The sequence below is a fragment of the Eptatretus burgeri genome, chromosome 13 (assembly GCF_056783735.1).
Source record: "Eptatretus burgeri isolate ZD-2024b chromosome 13, Ebu_testis_v1, whole genome shotgun sequence".
NCBI classification, from domain to species: domain Eukaryota; kingdom Metazoa; phylum Chordata; class Myxini; order Myxiniformes; family Myxinidae; genus Eptatretus; species Eptatretus burgeri.
In genome coordinates, this window is record NC_140973.1 from 82,226,375 (window position 1) to 82,245,851 (window position 19,477).

At 45.3% G+C, this 19,477-nt stretch overlaps 1 long non-coding RNA gene across 1 annotated transcript in view; it reads right to left on the reverse strand.

Moving 5' to 3' along the window:
- LOC147014917 (uncharacterized) overlaps positions 1–18,553 on the reverse strand; it is a 29,991-nt gene extending 11,438 nt beyond the window's left edge. The window contains exon 1 of the long non-coding RNA XR_015050660.1: positions 18,506–18,553. This is a non-coding gene — a long non-coding RNA (uncharacterized LOC147014917). The remainder of the gene's footprint in view (positions 1–18,505) is intronic.
- Positions 18,554–19,477: the final 924 nt, after the last annotated feature.

A 19,477-nucleotide genomic window follows, 5' to 3' on the forward strand; every position in this document is an offset into this window, starting at 1 on the left:
TGGTAGTGGGCTTAATACGCCCGATGATTAATCGGAACCGTCGAGGCCGACGATAACACCACTCGGTTATCCCGCTAGTACGGAACGGGTCGCTTAAGTGGCCCGTGTCTGGAGTCGACCTGCCGCGAGGTGCGATCGCCAGGTCTACCCTCCGCGTGGGTACTGAGGTAGGTCGAGTTTGGCGAACAACCCTATCCCACGCGGGGGGCCGATTGGCACGATCGTGGTGAGGCCGAAAGGCCCACCCGTGACTAACTCCCGGCGTTAGTCCGAGAGGGTCACGACAGAATTGTCCGTCCCGTGGGCGACGTGCCGCGATTCGAGTTACGTGGCCGTTCGCACGCCGGCGGGCGCGAATTCACAACAATATGTCAGCATACGCTGGCTAAATCGTCAAGGTGTGACAACGCCTTAAAATGCAATTTGTTCTCTTCTTTTTCTTCCTTTGCTTTTCAAATACAATGTATTCCTTCTTACCCTTTCCCTCCCTTCTTTCCTCTCCCAACCTGTATAAGAACCCTGCTTTGAGGACAAACGATTCAGAAGGGTTGTGCCAGTGTTCATGAGCACCTCCCTTTTCCATGTGCATGTATTAAAGATTTGAGCTTTGGTGCATCAACCCTGAGTTGGAGATTGGTTTCTTCAACATCTGAGACTGGAATTTCTTCGACAGCCTCAAAACTAGACAACCTGGTTCGCTGCACTTCATAGTTGCATACACCCTGCTGCAATTAGATGCACATGATTGAGTGTTGACGCCGCTGATGGAAAGCCTCCAACTGCTTTACGTGGTGTCTGTATGTTGTCCAGGTCTCCAACCCAGAGAGCAGTGTGGTGAGGACAAACTTCCGGGTACACTTGGATTTTAGTGTTAAGATGGATGCCTCTAACTCTCCACACTCTGATACTCAGCAGATGTTTGTTTGTAAACTTTTTAAGGCTTTGTAAATACAGTTGGCTTAGTCTGAATACAGGTTGATCATCTTGTAGAACACTGCCAAGGTAGGTGAATTGACTGATTTGTTTAAGTTCTGTACCCTCAATCATTATTCTTGGAACTGATGGCATTTGCTCAGGTGCTGCTTGCATCATGACTTCAATTTACTTGTTGCACACATTCAGATTTTACGTCACTCACACACACGGGCGCAAGCACGCTCGCACGCACGCACGCACACACACACACACACACACACACACACACACACACACACACACACACACACACACACAGATACTGTGAGACCTGGTAGGTCTGTTTCACCTCCTGATGAAGCCCACCCACCTCATGTGGAGATAGCATGCAACACCAGCAACTGCATGTACACATCCACACATGTGCACACGCACACACCCACACGGATACTTTGAGACCTTTGGCATGAGCATTTAAAACTCACGCCATTTTCCTGGCAAACGTCTATCTGCATACAAGCATGCTCGTACATGCAGTAACCTTTGCACCCCACCAGTCGGCTCACTCCAAATTTGATTTCTACATGCTAGTCCCTCTACAAAGAGGGAATGTTGGGGAGCAGGGGGAAGGGTGAGAGATAGATGGAGGGAAGAGGAAAGGGGGAGAGAGGAGGGGTCTGAGAGAGAGGGAGAGGGAGAAGTCTGAGTCAGAAAGAGGGAGAGGGGTGGGAGAGAGTGGATAGGGTTGTGAGGGAGAGAGAGAGGGGTGGGATAGGGGTGAGAGAGGCAGAGGGGTGAGAAAGGGCAGGGAGGAAAGTGGGAGAGGGGTGAGGAAAGCAGAGGGGTGAGGAAGGTGGAGGGGTGAGGGAGGCAGAGGGGTGAGGGAGGCAAAGGGATGAGGGAGGGAGAGGGGTGAGGGATTCCAGCAGATGTGACACCCAGTTTATCATCCACCCGAGACACAGCACACACATTGATGAATCACACTGCCTGTGAAACACTGGGATGACAGTTTATAGCTGGGTCAGGATTAAAATCCAGGCTAAACAGAGCAAGCATGTGTACCTCGCGGCTTTCCTGCCATGATGTGGTGATTCATTATTTCATAACTGAAAACATTTTTTACTCAATGTGATCAAATAATTTATTTTGCCTTCCTACCTCCAGTATAGAACCGTGGTATCACCATTGAAACTTAAACACGCACCAAGTGGCTTCACCAAGCAAAATGATTGAAGAAACTTTTAAAAATGAAACGTTTAATTTTTATTTGTATTTATCTCTGCCGAGAGTTGTGTAATGGAAGATCGCACAAAAAGGGGGAACGTTGTGGAAAATAAAATTTCACATTTTCAGCGAGCCAGCCACCACCTGTTGCACCGCAGAACAATACGTGGCTAAGAACCCATGCGAGTGACCCCTGAACTTTGTTCAAATCGATCAATGTACAGTATTCAGCAACAGTGGGAATATTGTAGAGCATTTGCCAAGTTGCTTCAGCAGTCCAGCATAATGGTTGATAAGAAATGACTGGTTTTGCAAACGATTAGCAATCACCGAACCATCATATTAAACATACACCCCCTCCCCCCAGACTCTGGAGATGCCCAAAATGACAAATATGTCTGAATTGGGCAAATGAACACTTTTTTAGGATTTGTAACTGCTTGACAGTTCAATTCTGGAGCTTAAATTTTGTAATTCTGCTGACTCGAGGAGATTCTCGAGGAGATTCTCGAGGTTATGGCATGTGCACAAATGAAATAAAGCAAGCAACGCTGCCATCACCAGGCATTTATAAGCATTGCAAAGTACACAACAATTTGTAGCTGTGATGAACATGCATTCAGTAATCCATTGGGACCATACTCTGTGCAGAGCATTAGTAAAACCTCAGTAGTCTCCTTGGCTTTTGGGCACAATCCAGGACGGGTTGCCACTCCGACACAGGATACCAGCAAGCTGGCACTCATTTTGCCAACCTCAGAAGGAGGACAGGCAAAGTCAACCCCAGCTGGTATTAATTAAACAGCCAAGTGGGATTTGAACTCAGAATCCTTGGATCCCAAGCCCACCAACCTGACCATTAAGCCAACGTCAGGCATATTCGATAATATAAGTGAGAACATTGAAAAACAACTTTATCGTTAAGAAATCGTTGCAGCCTGTTCCAAGTGAAGGCCTGGTTGGGCAGGCTAAAAAAACATGTCAGTTTCAGACCCCAGCGAAGTTAACTCGGATACGTCTTCAGACTCCAAAGAGCGAGGTGGCTGAGAAAGCGCCTGACAAAGGATATAATTAAATAAGGCCATTAATTATCTTCAAAGGTGGTGTTTTAATTCACTCAAACACCCAATTTCCACTCATGCAACTCCTTGGAGTTTTCTAGTATGCATGCAAAGTTTCAGGCTGCTGGGTTTCATGGTTTTCGAGTTATTGAGGACACACACACACACACACACACACACACACACACACACACACACACACACACACACACACACACACACACACACACACACACACACACACACACACACACACACACAGACACATACTGCCTTTCATTAGTATAGATTGAGCAAAATATTCCAACATTCAATTTCTTTGTCAGAAAAAGGATGTGAACCTCTACATTCATTAACTGGTGGTACCCCTTTGAGCGGCAATAACTTCAACCAAATGTGTCCTGTAACTCTCAATCAGTCCTGCATATCAGCTTGGAGGAATTTTGGCCCATTCCTCCTTACAGAACTGCTCCAACTCAGAGATATTTGTGGGTTTTCTTCGATGAACTGCTCACTTCATGTTTACAAGGATTTACAAGGATTTAAGGCACAGAAGGAGGGCATTCGGCCCAGCATGCCTGAGCCACACCAATACCAGATTTAATCAATCCGTTGATACCCCTTCCCTTCGTGTGCAGCCTTTTTGGCTGCTACACTGGTACTCATTTCACCGACCTCAGAAGGATGACAGGCTGAGTCAACCCCATGGTGTTAATTCAGCGAAAAAGGGGCTTGAACTCAGGACCCAAGGATCCCAAACCACCACCATAACTGCTAAGCCAACACCAGGTTCTAAACAGGTTCTGCCACAACATTTCAATTGGGTTAAGGTCTGGACTTTGACTTGGCTATTCCAAAATGCAAAATCTCTTCTGCTCCAGCCATTCTGTTTTCGATTTATTTGTGCATTTAGGGACGTTGTCTTGCTGCATGACCACTTTCTCCAAAGCTTTGGCTCAGATAGATGCCCTGACATTCTCCTGTATAATTTGCTGGTAAAATACAGAAGTCAAGGTTCCGTCAATGATGGCAAGACGTCCGGGCCCTGAGGGAACAATGCAGCCCCAATCCATGATACTCCTGCCACCATGCTTCACAGTTGGGATGAGGTTCTTATGCTGGAATGCAGTGTTTGGTTTTCACCAAACATAGGGTTTGTCATTGAAGCCAACTGTGTCTGCAGAGGGCCTCCTGCAGTTGGGTTACTTCTTATTAGGAGGTTGGTGGCAGGATTTGAACTCCGGCCACTGCAACACCGTTCATTCAGCAAAACATTCCAGAAGCATGAAAAAATTCTGAAAACCCACTCCGTGGGAGTACCACATGTGCAGCTTCCCTTCACAGGGCAGTTCACCGGATGACGGGATTGGGGCAAAGCCTTCGGGACCCACAATCTTTGATGATAGGAGGGAAACGATGGGATAACATTCCCGGGTCAGATTGTGTGAGAGTGTGTAAGGGTGGTGCAGAGGTGTGGTCCACCAGACGGCGGTCTCAATGGGCTAACCTGAGGTGGTCCCTTCGGGTGGGTGCCTGGAATGTCCTATCCCTAAGAGAGGATGATCACCTGTCTCTGTTATCATCTGAGCTCAAGCGTTTGGACATCGGTATTGCAGCACTCTCTGAGGTTGACACCTACAATTGGTCTGGTCGCTCTGATGGTTACCATACCCAAGGAGTTGCTGTGGCTGTGTCCAATAAGCTGATTCCAATGATAATTGAGGTAACGCTGGTTAACGAGCACATTATGAGATGAAGGATTCATCGTTCTTTGGTGTCATTTTCCTGGTCTCTGTCTAAGCTCCGCTGGAGGTGAGTGAACTCACCGTGAAGGACACATTCTATGCCACACTCGAGTCTGTGGTTGATCAGTGTCCCAGGCGAGATACACTTCTACTATTGGGGGATTTTGAGTGCATCGACCGGAACTGATAGGGATGGTTATGAGACATGTGTTGGTCCCCATGGGTCAGGAACTGTGAACCTGAATAGCACTAAGTTCCTTGACTTTGCAAGAAGTTATGGACTTAGGGTGGCTGGTTCATGGTTTCAGCACCAACAAGCCCATCGCTGGACTTGGTATTCCAATGATAGTGGTGTGGCAAAGGAGATTGACAATGTTCTCGTTGACCGGTCGCCGGAGATGATCCAGAACTGCAGGGTCGACTGGAGCGCTCAGTTCCACAATACTGACCACCGGCTTGTTGTCGCAATTATTAAGTTGCACCTTTAATCCAGGAGAATGGCACCATCACAGCCTCGGCTGGATGTTGGTGAGCTCAAGGATGAGAGGGTAGCTGAAGAGTTTGCGAACAGGCTGAGTGGAGATTTGGGGGGGGTCTGGGTGCTTTGGGGGATTCTGAAGAGTTGTGGAGTGCATTCAAGACCACCGTCCTTGCTGTTGCCGGTAGATTCTTGGATCTCACTGTAGGGTGAATAAGAAGTTCCTCTCTCATGGGACACTGGATACCATTGACCAGAGTCGCAGGGCCAGGCTGAATGGCAGAGCTGAGATGTTCAGGGAGCTGAGGAAAAAAAAACTGTACATGCGCAAAGGGTGGACAAGGAGGCCTATGTGTGAGGAATCTTTGAGGGAGTAGAGCATCACCTGTGGTCAGGTGATTCTCATCCTGCTTACAGGGGAATTCGAGCATTGCAATCATCCATGCCCATCCATTGGTGTACTGCAGTTAGAGCAGAGAGTGGTAGGCTCTTCACAGAGGAGTCCGAAGTGAAGGCCCGCTGGGCCAGTTACTTTGAGCGGCTGGACCAGGCTGATCCACCAGTCTTTGATTTGGATATCAGGGACATTACATTCCCCATCGCTGACCCTCCAATGAATGGTGATCCACCTTCATTTGTGGAAACACAGGCTGCGTTGAACCGGTTGAAATAGCGTGAAGCTCCAGGGATCTTTGGCATCCAAGGATCTGTGGCATCCATGCTGAACTTCTCAAGGCTGGTGGAAATGCTGTACCCATGTCGTTGCATGCACTTCTGTGCTCCGCCTGGAACACAGGCATCATCCCAACTGAATGGAAGAGGGGATTTGTTGCCCATCTCTGGAAAGGGAAGGGTGATCGCCAAACTGCAACAACTACCGAGGGGTGACACTGCTCTCAATGCCGGGCAAGGTCTTTGCTCGGATAATTATTGATAAGATTCGCCACCATCTGCTTGAGCACCAGTGTCCAGAGCAGTCAGGCTTTACACCAAAGAGATCAATGATTGACCGTATCCTTGCTCTTCAGGTCCTCACCAAACGCAGATGAGAGTTTCGGCAGGGGCTGCTTGCAGCTTATATTGATCTCTGCAAAGCATTTGATTCAGTGAATCGGGATGCCCTCTTGTGGATTCTTGATCTTCATGGGGTGCCACCAAACTGGATCGATCTGTTTTCTGAACTATACTCTTTTACTGAGAGTGCTGTGAGATGTGGTGGTACAATCTCTGAGTTATTTCCAGTTATTACTGGAATTTGTCGGTGTGTGTACTGGCTCCCACACTTTTCAGTGCTCGTATGAACTGGATTCTGGGGGAGGATATTGGAGAGATCAAGCTGTGGTGCATCAGATGGGAATGTCAAGATCTCTGACCTTGATTTCGCAGATGATGCAGTCATCTTTAAGGAGACTCTAGATATCCTTTTGGGGGCCCTCGAGGTGCTGAATGAGGATTCGGAGCCGCTGGGATTACAGTTTTCCTCGATCAAAACTAAGATCCAAGCTTTCAATGACATCTTGGATGCTGCTATCCTGTTTGTACCTGTTTGTGGTGAGGATGTTCAGGTTGTGGAGAGATTGACTTACTTTGGTAGTGATATTCGTGTGTCTGATGGCTGTGAGCCAGAGGTCAACAGATGTCTGGGTCAGGTCTGAGGAGTCATGGATTCACTGGATCATGGGTTGAGGCACTGCCGGTACTTGTGCGGGAAGACGAAAGTCCCAGTGTTCCGGCCCTTGGTGCTTCCAGTGTTGCTCTTCGGATGTGAGACTTGAACTCTGACCAGTCATCTGAGATGGAACATTTTTCCACAGACTCAGCTGTCCACAGAACATTCTTCCAATGGCCTCCTGGATCATCCAAGTTGTCTTTGGCAAAGTTGAGATGAGTGGCAATGTTTTCTTAGAGAGCAATGGTTTCCTCCTTGATATCCTCCCATGCATGCCATTCTTGTTCAGTGTTTTCCTGATGGTGGACTCATGAACACTGACATTAGCAAATGCAAGAGAGGCTTGTAGATCATTAGACATTACCCTGGGCTTATTTGTGACCTACTGGGTTATTGTACCCCTTGCTCTTGGAGTGATTTTTATTGGACGACTGCTCCTGGAAAGAGAAACAATGGTGTTGAATTTTTTCCATTTGTACACTATCTGCCTGACAGTGGATTGGTGGAGCCAAATATCTTTAGAAATGATTTTGTCACCATTTCCAGACTGAAGAGCATCAATCACTCTTTTTCTAAGGTTCTCAGAAATCTCTTTTGATTGGGGCATTACAAGCGCCCACAAACCTGTGTGGTGAAGAACAGACTCTGTTGGTGACAAACAAGGTTTATGTTTTCCACATGAGGCAGGGCCACTCAAATTCCATTTCAGGTTCTTGGTCAATGGTGGCGGTTCTCTTCAAGGCCTCTGCCCACTCACAAAAATAAGTTTTCCAATTTTTCTCCAATTTTTACTGTTATTTTGTTATTTCCTTTCATTCAAGGTTCTCGGTCTCATCATCTGCCATGACCTTTCCTGGGAAAGCCACATCTCCAACCTGGCCTCCAAAACCAGTCGCTGACTATGCGTCATCCGTCTTGCAAAGTCCTTCCTCGGCCAACCTGAGCTTCTGACCACATACAAAGCTTTCATCCACAGCCTGATGGAGTACTGCTCTCCCCTCTGGGATGGTGCTCTTGCCTCTCACCTTTCTCAGCTTCCCACTGTGGAAACCAAGGCTTATAGGATCATTGGTATCTCCCTCAAGAAAGCTGAGTCTTTGGGTCTCCCATTCTCTCACCGCAGGCAGATTGGTGGTCTTTTTGTCTCTTACCATCTTATCTCCAGCCTCCCCCCCCTCCCACTGCCTGTCTGCGATCTGTCCCCCCTATATTTCAGTAGATCGCTCAAGGTCCACCAGCAACCCCCTTCTGGTAAAACTACCAAAATCCAGAATCACTGCTCACGTTCACTCTTCATTCCTCTTTTTTCTTGCCTCTGGAATAAACTCCCACACTGTCTTCAATCCCACTCCTCCCTCCATGTCTTCAAAACTGCTGTTCACCACCAACTCATTGCTTCCCTGCTTTTGCAGGATAACATGGGTAGGAAAGATCTTTCATACCCACCTCTTTCAAATTCCCTGCTTTTCTTCCTGAAATTCCCTGTAGTGTCCATCTTCTTTACCCCATATACCCCGTCCAATCCCTCTCACTTCCACTGATATCCTATTGTCTTTGTTTCCTACTATTTCGTACTTCCCTATCCGGCCCCCCTTATCTCCTGCCTTGTTATATGTTCTGTGTGTTAGCTCTAACAAGAGCCTCGACATGGTATACAAATAAATAGATAAACCTATTCCTTATTGTCATCCTATTGATTGAAACACCTGACTGTAATTACCCCTTTAATTGAGCTGATTAACCTCGAGGTTCACATACTTTTTCCGAAAAGAAATTGAATGTTAGATCATGTTCCTCAATAAATAAATGAAAAAGTACAATTTTTTGGTGTGCTGTTTCTTTAATCAGGTTCCCTTTATCTGTTTCTTGCTGAGGTAGCCGGCATTGCCTGGGATATATTTCACATTATTTCCCCAGTTGAAATCAAATAAAGTTTAAGACAAAAGCCATTTTCTGAGAACATTGTCTTTCTTACAATGTTTCTGTTGCTCTGGCTGTTGCGTATGTCGTTAACGGTCAGCTTCAAGGCGTGATTGTCTTTCTTCTGTGCTTTCCTGCTTCCGAGCTTCTTTTTTGTTTCTGGCTGCTGATGTAGATCTGCCCAAACTTGCCTGTTTCTTTGGTGGCATGGTAAAGTTGTTGGGATTTTCGAAAACTGCAAAAATACATTGTCACATTAACTTCCTGTAGCAACCATTGCTCACATGATGGGACCTGATGTGGCAGAAAACGACGGGACAGGTTTTTGGGAAAAATGCACCAAAATCTGGAATTGCACCAAATCGAACTGCTCGTGTTGCAGTCAAATGCACTGTGGTTGCAGATCCCCCGTGCTACACACTCCTTTCTTGGAAGTTCTCGGTCAAATGGTTTGCGCTTGCATAAATGACAGACAAATAAACAAAGAGACAGGCTGACCGACTCTATGTTCCCAATCTTCATCCCATCAGTGGTTTCCGTGCCAAATTTGGTAGCTCTCGGTCAAACGGTTTGCGCTCGCTTAAAGGACAGACAAATAGACAGGCCAAAATATGTATAAGATTAGGACTTAGATGAAGACCTGATCACGTGTTCGGTCAAATTTATGCAGAAATACAGAAAATTCGAAAGGGTTCACAAACGTTTTCTCACCACTGTCGCTACTTGAGCAGCGCATAAGCTTACAGATCACCGTCTCGGTCGCTGAGGCCGATATTCACAAGGTGGGAACACCAATAGGCTCAAAATCCTTTTAGTTGTCGCTTTCGTAGTTTTCCAATGAAGGGAACACGCATTCTTTTTTTGGTAGTTTTCCAATTCCAATGAAGCTTTGGTAGTTTTCCAATGAAGGGAGCCTTCACATAGTAGTGAGCACCACAATGGCGGCTGCAAGATTGAAATCTGTCTTCAAACCACCTCACCATCCAAAGTCCTCAACCACACATATCACCTTCCACTCCTTTTATTCCCGTTATTCAAAGCAAAAGGGTAAATTGTTACATCATCATTACGTATTTATTCATGAACTCATTGAAATAATGGAATATTTAGCTCTTACTGCCATTAACTCCATTCCTGGAAAGCGCAACCTAAACAAAAAGTGGATGTCCGACAGGCCATGGTTTATTGTCTTTCCGTTGGAATTCTTTTAATTAGTGATTATGAGTAGCTGAATTGTAATAATAAATTTGTGTGAATAAATGATTGTAAATTAATGATATTCTTCGTGAAGCATCTTAAACAAAGGTGGTAGTTACAATTGTGGGTGGAGTCAGGGCAGCTGTCCAACCAATGGGTGGGAAGGATTGTTACAGACACATGCACACACACGCTGTTATTATTACATAAGATGTTGTTTTGTCCAGTAACGGTCACAGGTCTTTATAATATTTGTATTAGTTTTGAGTCTTCAAGACCGTCATGCTGCAGGGAGGGTCGGGGACAAAAAGGTCTCCCTACCTGCCTGGGTTACTTTTTACCTGAATTGGTGTCTCAGAAACATGATCGCGGATAGTTTGCCTGACACCATCTGCCGAGTGGATCGGTGGGTAAGTCGTGGGCAATCTTACCCTTGGCATTCGCGGGTGAGCCTCTCCCCGGACGTACCCTTGTACGGTTGCTTTGTGATCACAGATATCTGGATTTAACTTCATTTTGTTTGATTTAAAGTGTATAGAGAAGATTAAGTGATTATTATTTATTATCCTCCCCATCTCTAGCACTCTCACTAGCAACAACAACAACACAAATAATGATAATAAAATAAATAAAAAAGAGAAGAAAGAAATAATTCACAACTCCACAGATTTGTTCAAGGTTGGAGCAGAGAAATTGCATTAAGGCGAAACAGCATGTAGTGGCAGCTAAATATTTCACCAGGAATGGCCACTTTTAGCTGATTTATTATACGCTGTCAATCTTGCCAGAGGTATTTGCTTCAGCTTCCACAAGTGGAACACTGCGTGCAGCAAATGCTTTAAGGGTACGTGCTGTGTCTGAGGCCGAGCTAAATGAATCATTTTTTTCACCAAACAAACAAAAAAAAGATTTTTAAAAAAAGAGGGGAAATAAATAAATGAAGTACTCTAATTGTGCTCGTTATCGCATTTCGTATTCACAAGTATTTTTTGATCTGCTGTGGCTTCTTTTCATTTTATGAGCACCGATATTCACCGAGTCTGTGTTTTCAAGTGTTTATAGTCCCGTTGTTTATGCATGTGTTGGGAAACGTGAGCATATTTCATCGTGTCTGGCTTTCAAGACAACCTTGACATTTAATTCCATGAGACAAATGACTTCCCATAAGGAGACCCGCAAATATTTAATGCGCGTGTACTTGCATGGCGATGGTGCACCGTGTGGCAGCATCATTTATTCATCGTTTAGAAACTCCCGGGAGAAAGGTCGTTTGATAACTCCAATACCTAATCGTTTGAAAACTTCAAGGAATGTCTTGTTGTGAAGCTTACGGTAAATCACATGAATAATTTCCTCTTATTCAATCCTGCATCCCACCTGACATGACTTACAGCTAACTGAGCCTTTAAAAAATCATATCAGAAAAGCATCCTTTATGGAAGTTGGCTTTTCGGCCCTTCACATCTATGTAGGTTGTTCATGAAGTTCTAAAAATGAGATGCTCTTTTTAAGTCTAAAAAAAAAATCCATGTGGAGAAAGCTCACCTGCAAAAAATATTTATCCCCGACCACTTAACTCCACATTTTTCACATTTTGATACCACCTGAGCTTATTTCATGACGTTTTCAAATCAAACTTCATATATAGAGTCTTCACAAACTACTCCAAAGTGATAAAGCGAACAAAAAATACAGATAAAATGTGAATAAGTTTGATTAACAGAGAAAATCAGATGATTCTCATTTACATAAGTATTTAAACCCTTTACCTAATTAACCCTAAGTCACTTCAGGGATAAATTATTTGTTTAAAAGGTTATAAAATAAGTTTAATCGGTTTCACCTGTATGTGGCATCCATGCCGAACTTCTCAAGGCTGGTGGAAATGCTGCACTCGTGTCGTTGCATGCAGTTTTGTGCTCTGCCTGGAACACAGGCATCATCCCAACTGACTGGAAGAGGGGTCTTGTTGTCCCTCTCTGGAAAGGGAAGGGTGATCGCCAAGACTGCAACAACTACCGAGGGGTGACGCTGCTCTCAGTGCCGGGCAAGGTCTTTGCTCGGATAATTCTCGATAGGGTTCGCCACCATCTGCTTGAGCACCAGCGTCCAGAGCAGTCAGGCTTTACACCAAAGAGGTCAACGATTGACCGTATCCTTGCACTTCGTGTCCTCACCGAACGCAGACGAGAGTTTCGGCAGGGGCTGCTTGCAGCCTATGTTGATCTCTGTAAAGCGTTCGATTCAGTGAATCGGGATGTCCTCTGGAGGATTCTTGGTCTTCGTGGGGTGCCACCAAAACTGATCGATCTGAGGTCTGAACTCTACTCTGGTACTGAGAGTGCTGTGAAGTGTGGTGGTACCATCTCTGACTTATTTCCAGTTGTTACTAGAGTTCGTCAGGGATGTGTACTTGCCCCCACACTTTTCAGCACTTGTATGGACTGGATTCTAGGGAGAATGTCGGAGAGATCAAGTTGCGGTGCGTCATTTGGGAATGTCAAGATCTCGGACCTTGACTTTGCAGATGATGCAGTCATCTTTGCGGAGACTTTAGAATCCTCTTGGGGGCCCTCAAGGTGCTGAATGAGGAGTCAGAGCCATTGGGATTACGGGTTTCTTGGGTCAAAACTAAGATCAAGGCTTTCGGTGACATCTTGGATGCTGCTGTCCTGTCTGTGTCTGTTTGTGGTGAGGATGTTGAGGTTGTGGAGAGATTCACTTACCTTGGCAGTGATATTCATGTCTCTGCTGGTTGCGAGTCAGAGGTCAATAAACGTCTGGGTCGGGCCTGGGGAGTCATGGATTCACTGGATCATGGGGTGTGGCGCTGCCGGTACCTGTGCGGGAGGACGAAAGTCCGAGTCTTCAGGTCCTTGGTACTTCCAGTCTTGCTCTATGGGTGCGAGACTTGGACTCTGACCAAGGATCTGAGACGGAGACTTAATTCCTTTGGTACCAGGTCTCTTCGGAGAATCCTTGGCTATCGCTGGTCGGATTTTGTGTCCAACGAGCGGTTGCTGAGAGAGAATCGGATGAGATTTGTTACCTGCATAGTCCGTGAGCGTCAGATGCGGCTGTATGGACATGTGGCTCGTTTTTCTGACTCTGATCCTGCTCACCAGATTCTCTCAGCGAGGGAGTCTCATGAGTGGAGGAGGCCAGTGGGTCGACCACGTGCCTCATGGTTGCAACAGGTTGACCATCATCTCAAGGAGATGGGGATGGGCTTGGCATCTGCCTGGGGGATGGCCAGACGGAGGCCCCTGGAGTACCAGCGGAAAGTGGACGCAGCGACGTGCTGTTCTGGCACATGCTCCCATACCTGCCCTGACCTGTATGTAATGAGTGGCTTAGATTAAAAATTAATCTCCTATACTTATCCAATGACTTTTAAGGTGAAATTCACTTGGTCAACCAACAAGGCAAACATGAAGAACAAGGAGCTTCCCAAAGAAATCAGACATGTAGTGGTGGAGAAGAAGTTCCTCCTCCAGTTCTGTGCTGATTACATCCAGACTTCCTACATAGGATCAGCATGACCCCAACTAATGGATAGGGGTGTTGAAATCTTTGCTGGTGGTTTTGGAGGGGAGAAGGGGGGAGGATGCAATTTCTCCATGACAATATCTGCTGCTCTTCCTTCGCTCCAATTGGTTCTTCTGACCACGTCCTTGTTAAAGTGGACATCTCTCTGGCTGTTATTAGAGAACCACCTCACCGCCGTCGAGTCTGGCATTTCACTCAAGCCAACTGGCAGGGTCTCCGAGCAGCCATCAAACTTACAGACTGGTCTCCTATCACTACTTTCTCAAACATCAACTCATCCTGGGAATTCTTTCAAAGAAACTTGCTCTCCCTCATGCACAGATTTATCCCCTCTCGTGTTCAGTTGTCTTACCCTTCCTCCCGCCCTTGGTTTACTGAAGCATGTGGCGAGGCAGTTGTCCTGAAACAACTTGCCTTTGCCTCATGGAAAGCAAACCCAACTGAGGGCAATCTCAGTTCTTTCCACAAAGCTCGGAACAAGTGTGTATCTACCCTCAGGAGAGCCAGAAAACAACATCTTTCTCATCTCAAGTCTGAACTCTCAAACCTCTCTCCCTCCTCAAAATCCTGGTGGCGTTTAATCAAATCTGTTTCTGGTGTATGTTCCCCCTCCATCCCCTCCCTTACCTCAAATGGCCGCACTGCTGATTCCACACGTGATAAAGCCGAATGTCTAAACTCGGTGTTTGCAGCTAAATCTTGTGTCCTAAACCCATCACTATCTCTACCCACTTTACCCAGTCGCACCCAACTGTCCCAGGACTCTGTGTCATTTTCTCCTGACAAGGTGGAGAGCTTGCTTTCAAACCTCGAGTCAGATTCTGCAACCGGTCCAGACGGCATCAGCCCACGTGTCCTCAAAGCCTGCTCTTCTGCTCTTGCTCACCCTCTCTCTGTTCTATTCACCCTCTCATTTGCCCAAGGTCATCTGCCATCTGCTTGGAAATCTGCTAACATCACTGCCCTGCATAAAAAAGGTGCAAAAACAGATCCCTGTAACTACAGACCAATCAGCCTTCTCCCAATCATCAGCAAGGTTATGGAATCCATCATCGCTTCAGACATGAAATCCTTCCTCTTCTCCAATGACTTGATTTCCAATCATCAATTTGGTTTCAGACCAGGTCACTCTACCCTGGATATGCTGCTTCTGCTCTCCCATCAATGGATGGAGGTCCTCAATGCCAGACAGGAAATCCGAGCCGTATCCCTGGACATATCACGTGCTTTTGACACAGTCTGGCACCCTGCACTACTCACCAAACTCTCTTCCCATGGTATTCAAGGCCATCTCTACTCATGGCTCGCAGACTTCCTCTCCTGTCGCAGTCAACGTGTGGCCCTAAATGGAGTTTTTCATCCCCTCTTCCTGTGCAGGCTGGAGTTCCTCAAGGTAGCATTCTGGGCCCTGTTCTTTTTCTGGTTTTCATCAATGATCTCTCAGATTCTCTGGAAAATCCTCTATTTCTCTTTGCCGACGACTCCACCCTCTGCCGTACCATCTGTCATCCCTCAGACCGGCAAGCAGCAGCTTCTTCACTCACTGCAGATCTGGATAAAATCACAAACTGGTCCAACACGTGGAACATGTCTTTCAATCCCGACAAATCTCACACTCTCACTATGTCTCTTCGAAAGGACCGTTTAGAAAACCCCCCCATCCACTTTCTCAACAATCCTCTGGAAGAAGTCTTTTCTTTCAAGCTTCTGGGTCTCACTATCTGCCATGACCTTTCCTGGGAAAGTCACATTTCCAACCTCGCCTCAAAAGCCAGTTGCGGACTGGGAATCCTCCGTCGTGCAAAGTCCTTCCTCGGCCCTCTTGAGCTCCTGACCACTTACAAAGCTTTTGTCCATAGCCTGATGGAGTACTGCTCTCCCCTCTGGGCTGGTGCTCCTGCCTCCCACCTTTCTCGGCTTCACGCTGTCGAAACCAGGGCATTTAAGATCATCGGCATCTCCCGCAATGAAGCTGAGTCTTTGGGCCTCTCACTCAATCACCGCAGGTTGGTCGGTGGTCTTTCTGTCTTCTACCGACTCCTCTCCAGCCTTGCCCCCCCTGCTCTCTCTGGGATTTGTCCCCACCACATTTCCACAGGGCGCTCAAGGTCCGCCAACAACCCCCTTCTGGTAAAACTACCAAAATCACGAATCACTGCTCATCTTCACTCTTTCATTCCTCTTTTTTCCCGCCTTTGGAATAAACTTCCTCACTCTATTCTTTCCCATTCTTCCCTCCAGGCTTTCAAAACAGCTGTTCACCACCACCTCTTATCTTCCCCCATCCAAATCCTCGATCTTTTCTACCCCCAATATTCCACCCAAGCCCACTTCCTTCAATTCCCCTGCTTTCCTTCCTGAAAGTCCCTGTAATGTCCATCTTCTCTTCGCCATGTTCCCCGTCCAATCCCCATCCCTCTCCCTTCCACAGTTCACCTAATGTGTCTGTTCCCCACTGTTTTGTACCTTCCACTCCCGCCCCTCTTGTCTCATGCCTCCTTGCTGTGAGTTATGTGTTGGCTCTCATACGAGCCTCGACAAGGTATACAAAAAAAAAAACGTGTATCGTGTCGCGCCGCCTCCAGGTTGGGGAGGGTATTACAAGTCTCCCCCATTTACAGTCCAGTATTCCTGTCCCCACATTTTCCAATGCAATGAGGTGTTTTGAATTATAAGCAGAGGGTATGTTTTTTTATTCATGCACAAAACCTGTGTTTTTGTTTTTTTTCCGGTACAGAGCTGTCAGTTGCTTCTACATCGCCCAGATAAAGGTATGCGTTTGAAGAATGTGTTGCATGCTTGGAACAAGTTCGCCACAGGGTGGGCACTCTACTAGTTTCTTAAAATTTTCAGATTTCACTCCAGATTTTGCCACGATCTCTGATCGTCAAATACGAAGATTTCAATTCTATACGTTAATTAGTTTGTGAGAGTACATAATGGTTCCAAGGCAATGCATTTTTGAGCAGGTCGAAACAAAATGGAAGTTTATGACCCCTGCAAGGGGAAAGCAGGTTGACCAAGGGTTAGGCTTTTTTTGGTTTTTCATGATGAGCACCCTGTTAATTATCTTCAAAAGAGGTGTTTAAATTTATCCAAATAACCAGTTTTCATTCATGCACTCCCTTAGAGTTCCCTTAGTTTGCATGCAAAGTTTTCAGCTGTGAAGTTTCATGGTACTGGAGTTATGGAGGGGACACACACAAACACACACACACACACACACACACACACACACACACACACACACACACACACACACACCTGGTCTCCGGTGGTAAAGTGACCAATAAATCTCTGAGCTTGAGCCAGTCAATTCAGAGTCACGTTACAGGTACCAGAAATCAGACAACATTAGGACTGGCCATCAAACTGTTGCACCGGCATGGCAGTTCCGAACTTCTCAAACTCCTTCATGAGCATGGCTTCACGACCTCATACGATGAGGCTTTGAGATTACAAAAATTGGCCGCTCATCCACTAGGTGACAATGCACAGGTTCTCCACCAGTTCATGGGGTTGTGTAGAACCGTCGGCGTCATCTTCGCGTGGTTTGACAACTTCGATCTCCAGGTATTCACACCCAATGGTCGACGCACGACCCATGTCCTCTCACATGAATTCCAGCAACCTCATCCCACCGGTATGCTGGAGTATGGCCGCGCTAAGCCAGAGATGCTGACCATACTTGCAAAATCTGCTGACCAGCAGGCTCCACCTGAACTTGACATCACGAAGTATGGGTGGGAAGTAAAAGATGGCACCCCAGTACCAGCAACCTCCGATCAGCCCTCAGGACCCCAAGTTCTCATGGATGTAGTGCGGTGCGGCTGTAAGGCGGGGGTGAAGGCGTGTAGCACTGAACGTTTCAGCTGTCACCATGGAAAGATATCATGCACTGTGTACTGCGCTTGTGTTTGTAGTGATGCCTGCTTCAACCCGTTCAAGACAGAAGACGAAGACCAAGATGAAGTGGAAGAGGAAGGAGAAGCAGATGTGGAAGATGACGAGGAAACTGAACATCTTGATCTTGCATTCGGCTCTGATGATGAATGGGAGTGATCGCCGTTGATGAATAAATGCTTGACCACCATCGCTCTGAAAATTTCATTATTATTATATTATTTCATTTTTGGCCGAAAATGACATTGAACTTGACCTTTGACCCTCAATTTGACCCCGAATCACAAAATTGACATCAGAAATTGATTCCTCAGGTCAAAATTATACGGAAAAGAGGTATCACACGTGATTGTAAGTTAATTGGTTAAAAAGTTATATTCCGGTTCTTCCGGTTCCGGTTTTGGAGCAGTGAGAGGTCTCCTTCGGGGCTCCCTGCTGACGTTCTCAAAGCTAAGTTTCCGGTTGTTATTTGTCCCGTTTTAACTGTTTAATTTTCTCACCTACATGTTACTGTGTGTTGCTAGTTCGGTTTTGTTTCAAAAATCGTGCTATTTTGTGAGTATTTTTGTCGACGTTCTTACCTGGTGCTTGAGGCCTAGGCCTAGGCTTGAGGCCTACCAGTTCCACTCGGTGTTCGATCGTTTTTTTTTTTTGTTTTTTTTTTTGTTTGTTTTTTTCTCCCCATTACCTTCAATTTTTATCCTCCCCATTACCTTCAATTTTGATCCTCCCCACTTTCCAAACATCCCCCATTCTCCCAACTGATATCTTTCTTATCTCAAAAAATAAAATAAAATAAAATGAAATAAAAAATACCCAACAACAACAACAACACGCTCACCTTCTCCCGATTCTGCTTCTTCTTCTTCCTCTTAACTTCCTCCTCGTCTTCCTCGATTTTTTTTTTTTACACTTCCATGACCTAATCTGTTGAACTATCTCATACATTAATATTAACAACAACAACAAAAAAATATATGTATATATATATATATATATATATATATATATATATATATATATATATATATATATATATATATATATATATATATATATATATATATATATATATATATATATATATATATATATATATATATATATATATATATATACATATATATATATATACATATATATATATATATATATATACATATATATATATATATATATACATATATATATATACATATATGTATATATATATATATATATATATATGTATATATATATATATATATATATATATATATATATACCCAACAACAACAACAACACGCTCACCTTCTCCCGATTCTGCTTCTTCTTCTTCCTCTTTACTTCCTCCTCGTCTTCTTCCTCGATTTTTTTTTTTTTACACTTCCATGGCATAATCTGTTGAACTCTCTCATACATTATTTGTAACAACAAAAACGATCTTATCATGCTTCATCTTCCTCTCTCACACATGTGGTACTCTTTACTGTTTCACAATGCACTACTCTTCTGCTATTTTAACAGACTGCTCTCATTTCGACCTCTCCTTCATTCCTTGCCTAAAAAATCCAACTATTACAGCGCTTCTTCTCTCCATGCTCTGAAATCGCCTTCATTGCATCCATCAAGAATTGTGTTAAATCGCATCTCTGACCTAAAACTTTTAAAAACCACAGTTTGCCATGGATGCTCGCTTTCCATCAATCATTCTTTTTTTCCAACTTCAGTGCCAACTCACCCCCCTCACCCCTCACTCTCACTCTCAAAGCAACCATCCCACTCTTCTCCCTCCAAGCCTCCCTCTCACCTCCCTCAAAAATTGCCCCCTCAC